Raw genomic sequence first — 8,184 nt, 5'->3', positions numbered from 1 at the left:
ATTTAAGATGTTTTCACCAATCAAACAAAACATTTCAGGGCATCACTGGCTCAGCCAAAAATATGCAGCACCTATAGGACAAGACACAGCACATGAAAAATAGGAATATGTTCGCACTTTGCTGGCGCATTATGAATGTAGACATGAACTTGGAGGAACATTTCAGAAATGTAGTCGGTGCGCACTTTTTATGCGCATAAATTTCCTCTGGTATGTCTAACATATATAACCGCCAGTGCCTGCTTCAACAATATACATGCTTTATGCTAGCAGTGGGTAAGTAGAGTCAAGGCAAGAAAATATGTCAGCGTTTGAAAGCATCCGCAAGTGGGCCTGCGGTGTATTGCTGGTAGATTAGGTAGCATGTCGATACGCGAAAATAAGCTGGGAGAAGAAAGGGGCACCACAAATGGCATAAATTGTAAACGTCTTTAAGTGCTAGGGCATCAATTCTGTTTGTACACAAGGAATTCTCTCATCGCTTAGTTTTGTGAAAACTGGCACAAATATGTAGTCTCAAAAAGGAATACTTGTTGCAATAATGCAACAATTGAAAGCACAGGGCTTAGAAAGCATGTTGCAGTAAATAAGGAAGAATTGCTTGTCGCCATTTGTGTGACCACAGCACTGCGTCTACAAAGCCATGAGGCTGCGCTCAAGTGAATGGTAATCAGTAATTAATCTTTTGGATGAAATCTACTCCACCTTGGGGGTTTCACATAAGCATGTTAGTCCAACTTGATAGCAGTACAAAAATGACGACATGAAAATGAACAGAAAGGACAATGAATGTGTAGACTTAATGACCAAAGAAGCTTACGCGAGTTGGACTAAGCATGATGAAAACCAGCAAAATTAAACTTGACATAAATTCACCAAAAAAGGCATTTGAAGTATACACAGTACAGATAATTATGCAGGTTTTTGAAAAACTTGATGGGCCAAACAATCGCTATGCAGATCTTAGTTGTTACTCAAAGAGCACTGAAAAATACACTCATGTCATTAAAACGGAAATATATTAAGCATCAAATACCTACATGCTGAAGTGTATTGCCACACCAAAACTTTCAAACCACACATATGCTGCCGCACAGTGACTCAAGCATAGAACAACCACAGTGGTCATCCAGCTGGCAGTCTAAGCTCAAATTGTGGTGTAGTATTTGCACAAGTAGTCACAAATACAAATTCTGGTCTTGTCACATATCAACATTACATTTTTCACAAGCAAGTGGATTGTCGCAGACAGCATTTGCACCTAAAACGACAAAGAGAATGCAAGGGCACCCGCGACAACAGCTTAGGGCCTTCAGGTTTTCAGCATGAGCTGCGGGTTTGAACCGAAGGCGTAACAGATACCTCTTGGTAGAAGTGAGGCACCAAGATGTCTATATACAAAGATTTACTGCAAAGTAAAGAAATTGAAGCGATGAAGTTAATCTTGTGCTCCCCTGCTTGCAGTGCCCCTCAGAGGCCATGCACTACTTTGGCATATGAAAATCGATGAGTCAGATCAATGCATAAGCGGCCGCTGTAGCTTAGTGGCTGTGGAATTCAGCTGCTGAGCCAAAGGTCGAATCCTGACTGATTGGTTTCATTTGGTTTAGTGGGGTTTAACGTCCCAAAGCGACTCAGGCTATGAGGGATGCCGTAGTGAAGCGCCTCCCCTCCCCTAAAAAAAATGCTTCTCTGAAATATAGTCTAAAACACGGTTGTGAGTTACTCACTGTGTATAGGTTATGAGATTAGTAAATTTTTCAAAGGACAGAATGCAAAGGAGAGAAATCCACTTATCTTGCATCCTGTACAGAGTAAACCCGGAGCCCTACCAGAGATAGTGTTTCAGAGAAAAGCATTCCTGCTCATACCAATATGTAAAATGTTATACCCAATTGGTCACTACAGCCTGCCTTTGTAAATTGAAAAGAAAGTGCAGATTAGGCCATATGGCTCTCAATAGCATTGAGTTGGTTTCCCTTGCAAAGCGCACTCCCATCTTTTTTAAAGATTTGGATACATGTGGCTTCAAAGAACTAGAGTACTGGTCACACATCATTGTAGTCAGTCTCGTTCAATCAAGTTCGGCACAGTGCAGACATACAGTTTGTTTTCGTCACAAAAAATTATGAGTATGCAAGGCTTCTCAATAACTGAAACAAAAAAAGCAGTCACAGGGTGTCCTAAAGAAAAGAAGCACTCTCTTATGTGAGGAGGGAAATTTCTTTCACTTGCCATCTCAACAAGCTTCTTGCAAAGTAGCACTAGCCTCTCTTCTGCAAACCCATACGAAACTTGAACGATACGGTTGATCACATAGCAGCTGCCATCTTTGCCCTGAAAAACACTACAATCTTCTTTTTCGCTTTGTTGTATTGGCAGCTCCAAAAGATTGTACCACAATAGAGAAAACGAAAGTGTTCTACCACAGAGTTAAAGCCGCTGCACAGTGCGTTTAGGGCAAGTTTCTCCACGTCTGAGAGCACTGCAAATGACCGTGGCGCGCCAAACACTCGAACACTGTCGATAACCTGTGTGTTAACTCGCTTATGGTCCAACATCTCCTGGCAGAATTCTCAAACCTTGGCATTTGGTGCAGTTGTGATCAGGTACTCGGTGAGACACTGGACCATGGATATTCGTTCAATGATTTGATTAGGCACACCCTTTGCTGCTGTGACACAATTTATTATCTCCCCACTTCCCCCCTCGAAGACAAGTGCAGAATTGCACCACAAGGGTCCCAAGTTTCTCGCGCTGCTGGCAAGATGATGAAGCAGATGCACATTAAACGTCACGCAGCGCACACCATAGAGCCCCAGGGCTCGCTCCACAAACTTGTGAAGGATGTCATCTGTGAGAAAAATAAAGTAAAAAAATAATTGCAACTGTCACAAAATTCAGCGCACATTCGAAGAAAACTGCACAGCACTGAGGCAATCGCTCCCGCACGCTCAGTAAATAAAACATTGTTTGTGTAGAGTTTTCTGCATATCATGTGAGGCTTGGGAATGCGATAGAAAGTGTCTCACTTTTCCTTTTGAAAATTACATGCAGTCCAAAAGCTGTCAAAGCCCTTTGTAGGACAGTTTTTAGGAGCAGGAATTATTTTTATGTCAACCCACTTTGCACATGAAGCCGTGGGAAGAGAAGTTTTCACCAAAATTTTCTTGATGTTTACACAAGTATTAAGTCAAACTGGAGGTTTGACTCTGATAGCAAAATAAGCCAAATATTCATTTCCCATATTCTTTCAAAAAGCAATTTCAGATCTATCCTTCTAGCCAGGTGAAATTGCAGCACTCGGTCACTTCATTTACTTTTCTGGAATGGTTCTTAGCAAGCACACTCCGGCCACACTTTTCAGAGCAATGCTTTTCATTTTGGTAGCACTGATAAAAAGGCTTACCAGCACGTATGAGGTCTTCAGGGCGTAGTCGTTCACTTAACAGAAGATGGATGCATTCCACGAGGAGGGAAAAGTGGTTCCAGTACCGAAGTGGCAGGATGCCGCAACAGCATGGCAGGCAGTAGAATAAGAGCCAATGCCTCCACTCAGCTGCCTTCCAGAAGGCTCTTTCATGTAACGATCTAGGCAGCCGTGTCACAACATCAGGCGGCCGTATCGCTGTCAAGCGTTGATTCACCTTTGCCAGGACTGATGGACTACCTACAGAGTGTTACATAAATTCCGCATGAGAATTTCAGTGAAAGACCAGAACAATAATATCGAAAATACACAGCTTTCATGTCTTGTCAAAGAGATTTTCATGTCTTTAAATAAAAAAAATTACCCACACTGAAAACAGCTTGCGCACATATTACATTAAGCACAAAGGAGGTACAAAATTAAGGGGAATCTGAGGGTCATTCCATCCGAATTTCGTTATCAGTAAAAATTGATGCCATGGCTCTTTTGGGAGATGCTAAGTTTTGCGCAGTAGCACAAAACACATATGTTGCTGAAAAGGCCTCTGATGACTGCATTCTGTTTGCAAAAGTGGCTGGTGCTGATGGTATTTGCATTTTATATTTTTACTTCTTACAGCTTATAAAAGCTCTGTTTTCAGTGGCCATAGCACTTGTCATTACAGACCATTGTAGCCCAGCAATGCTAATTGAAATTTGTCTTCAGTATGCTTATAAGCAAGAAACAAAGCAGAAGCTTGGGCCTGGCACTTTAAATTAGAAGTGTCATAACAGCTATCCCTTAAAGAACCGCGAAGTCTGCAAACAGCTCTTTAGGCAAATCGTGATCATCGTCATCAGCCTGACTACACCCACTGCAGGGCAAAGGCCTCTCCCATGTCCCTCCCTGTTCTTCGCCAGCTGAACCCAACCTATGCCTGCAAACTTCCTAATCTCATCCGCCCACCTAACTTTCTGCCGCCCACTGCTACGCTTGCCTTCTTTGGAATCCACTCCGTTACCCTTAAGGACCGGCGGCCTTCGCATTACATGCCCTACCCAAGCCCATTTCTTCCTCTTGATTTCGACTAGGATGTCATTAAGACGCGCTTGTTCCCTCACCCACTCTACCCAATTCCGGTCCCTTAATGTTACATCTATCATTTTTCTTTCCATGGCTCGCTGCGTTGTCCTTAACTTAAGCTGAACCCTCGTTGTCAGCCTCCACGTTTCTGCCCCGCAGGTGAGTACTGGTAAGACACAGCTGTTGTGCAATTTTCTCTTCAGGGATATATTGGTAAACTGCCATTCATGATCTGAGAGAACCTGCCATATGCACTCCAGCCCATTCTTATCCTCCTAGTTATTTCCCTCTCATGATCCAGATCAGCGGTCACTACTTGCCCTAAGTGGACGTATTCCTGTACCACTTCCAGCAACTTGCTCCCAAATGTGAACTGCTGTTCCCTTGCTAGACTGAACATTACTTTGGTTTCCTGCATGTTAATTTTTAGACCCACCATTTTACTATGTCTGTCTAACTCATTGATCGTGATTTGCAGTTCATCTGCTGAGTGATTCAGCAAGGGAATGTCATCAGCAAATCACCAACAGCTTTGGTATTTTTACCCTTCATATTCGCCCCACACATGCAAAACTTTAAACTACCGGACCACTGATTCAGCTACTGGGCATGCTTTAGTTTCCAAATTAACAAACCCTAACTCTCTTGACCACAGCGGTGGTCAAGTGGTTGAGCATCCACCTCGCATGCGGGAGGTGCGATATTCAATCCCCCAGTGCCGCAGGGTACCCACCGGTGACACAATGGGTACAAGATTTCCCTTGGCCTGGTGCTTGGTTTATCAGGGATGAGATGTTTGGACCCCACCTTGAGTAATCGAAAATACCTTGTGCGATGGCGTTCTTTGGCCCTATGTAGATGCCTTTGTACCATAAAAATGCGCCATCATAACTCTCTTTACTTGAAAAGCACATCAATTCTTTATCATTACACCACTGAAAAGTTTTCACCCTGTATGCTGCAACAGACCCCAAAATTCTGGCTGCAAGGCAATCATCACAAAGAACAGCCTCTGTCAAATAAATACAGCTATTGCTTTGCTATCGCCATGCCATATAGCTAATTTTGCATGGTCAGCATTTTAAGTCTCTCAAAGGTGAGAGGAAACCTTGCCTTTGTCCGATTCAGATCTAAGGACTACAGGGGGGGGGGGGGTGCTACGGGAGCACCATTAGGGTAAATTATGCACAAACGCCTTGGGCTATATATTTTTTCTGACTCTCTAACATATAACATGAGTCAGAATCAGTCACAGAAGTCAACCACACCTTTATGGCTGCCCCTGTCAACATACTTATTATTATGTCACATTGTATGCATGGAAAATAGCCTTACCTATGTAAAATGCCTCTTGGCAATTGGATGTTCCGAACCACAGATCTGCAAATTGCCTTGTGACCCCCAGCAGGACACAGTGCATGTACTCAACTGCTTGGCCGCGAACCAGGTTGAAGTTTGGCAAGTCAACAATGGGGGCCTCTTCAGCCCATTCACTGCTACTTTCAGCTGCAAAGCCAACTTCATGTTCTGGAGCACACCTTGGGATGTCCTCTCCGTAGCTCGTTCCGTATCTGTGTAGTGGAGCACACCTGAAAGAGCAGAGACATTAGAAGCAGAAGTTTAATTTAGCTGTTACAGCAAGTTGCACAAGCTACAATGCAAATGATGGTGGCAACCAGACGCGAGAATAGCAAAAATGAACAAATTGAACAAACTGAAAAATGAACAAAGCTGCTGACGACAGCTGAACTGCTGGCCCGAAACGTCAACAAGCGCTGCTTTCTGCCAGCAGAAAGCAGCGGAAAGCTGCTCCCTTGAAAGTTGGAAAATTGGAAAGCTGTTCCCTTTTAATTTACGATAAATCCTGTTTACGTAGTTTGATTTCAGCACATGCAGAGCACGCTATGACGCAACTTACTCTGAAAGAGAACCATATATAGTGGCAAAGGTCAGCATCTCTGACTCTTATCAAGCGCTCGTGTCATATTATATACACACATTGCACTGTCCACATGTATAACCAATATGATAATCACAAGAGTAAAAACATACCTTCTTCACGTTGACCACAGGCCAGGCACCACTGGCATCCGAAGTACCCGTTGAACTGCATCTGATCGCAGACCAGGGCTCGTGCAGGGGAGTCGACACAGCAGCATATGACATGGACTGCAGATGTGATTGTGCCTGATGCATGTTGCCACGTTAAAGTCCCAAAAGACGAGACTTTGTCGATACATTTGTCCAAGAAAAGCACCATGTCGGGATGTTTACTTCCGAACCAAAGCCCTGCTATGCCAACATTCTTCAGGCGTTCTTTCAGGGGCAGCTAATTGATGACGAACTGTATCGGCCACACGGAGGAATTCGACGACTTATACAATGGGCTGCCATCCGTATTAGAAAGAATGGTAAGATCCCCCCAGTTAAAGGCACTGCTCTTCCGAAGATCTTGATATACTCTTCCATCGGTGATATCTTCAATGTGTCGGGATCCAGTCAATAATTTTTCTTTTATCTTGTCAAGGTTTGCAGCCAATGAGTCCTTAGTTTTCGATATTATGTGACAAATTTGCTCCCTGATGCTGAATGTAGTACAAAAGTGCCCTTTGTTGTTCATGCGAGACACGGTAGTTGTGACTCTGCAGACTGAGCAGTGCAGTTGGCTAGAGGAACAGGCTAGGGGGTTTCCACAGGTATCACAGAAGTAGTGGCGTTCAGTAGCATGGTGGGCCCAAAGTTTGCGGGAGAGGTACTTACTTGCTGAAAGAACTTTATGGGGAGCTCCGAAGAGGGCCTCGATTAATCTCAGGAGATTATCCAATGCGGTCCATGGTAGCCCGCGGGCAACAACGAAAGCCATAATGAGTACTATGGCTGTTGCCTTGGTAGTAGTCGAGTTTGGCAGCGTCTCATCGCCAAAGTCTCCCAAGAACGACGCGAATGAGCTGGCGTCCTCAGTCGGCGAAGGCGATGCGGGCTGCGCCAGCCGCGGAGTGTTGCCTTCAGTTTGCTCTGAGTCTGTACATTCTGAAAAAGCATGTTCTGGCTGCCCCGACGCCAGTTCTGCCAAATCGTGCATGCGACTCCCTTCTCCTGCCCCTGGCACCGCGAAGGGGGTTGAGGGGCCGGTATTAGCCTCGGAGCTCGGCTGTTCGGGCAACCAAGCTGCGCGTCGTCTCGAGCACGCCGTCGAGCGTGGGAGGATGAACGAGTTGCCTTCCTCGAAGTATGTCTTGTCTCTTTTTCTCCTCTTCAGAACTCATGCCGCAGACTGCTGAAGAACGATGAATATCCAGCAAGTGTCCAAGGCAGCAGACTCGCGACGCACCTACTAGAGATGGGTCGCTCAGGAGCGAGCCGGGTCTTTTGAGCCACTTTTTTTTTAGAGAGCGAGTGAGCCATGGCTCAGTAAAGTGAGCGGCGGTTCTCCTGGAGAGCCGGTTCTCTCTCGTTCAGTGAGCCGTGCCCGTGCTGACCGTGCCTAAAGGCGCGTTTATACTCCGAAGTCCTCGGCGCGCGGGAGAGAGCCGGTTGTGGTCGGATCAACACCCTCTAGAAAATTCTTTAGAGGGTGTTGGTCGGATACGTCAGATCGGCGACTCGCCAGTGCGAGAAAGCAACTGCATTGCCTTCCTTCGCAACCACCCCCTCGCCTTCAGCTGTTTCCGCGTGTGCACTGCCGCTGGCAC

The 8,184-nt window shown here is 45.2% G+C and overlaps 1 pseudogene; it reads right to left on the bottom strand.

The window, feature by feature from the left end:
* Nucleotides 1–2,576: 2,576 nt before the first annotated feature.
* LOC149349188 (uncharacterized) lies at nt 2,577–7,112 on the bottom strand (annotated as a pseudogene).
* Between the last annotated feature and the right edge of the window lie 1,072 nt (nt 7,113–8,184).

The sequence above is a fragment of the Amblyomma mixtum genome, chromosome 3 (genome assembly GCF_055824585.1).
Source record: "Amblyomma mixtum isolate Tamu chromosome 3, ASM5582458v1, whole genome shotgun sequence".
Lineage (NCBI taxonomy): Eukaryota > Metazoa > Arthropoda > Arachnida > Ixodida > Ixodidae > Amblyomma > Amblyomma mixtum.
The sequence above is the reverse complement of the archived record's forward strand: the minus strand, read 5'-3'. Positions and strand labels throughout refer to the sequence as shown.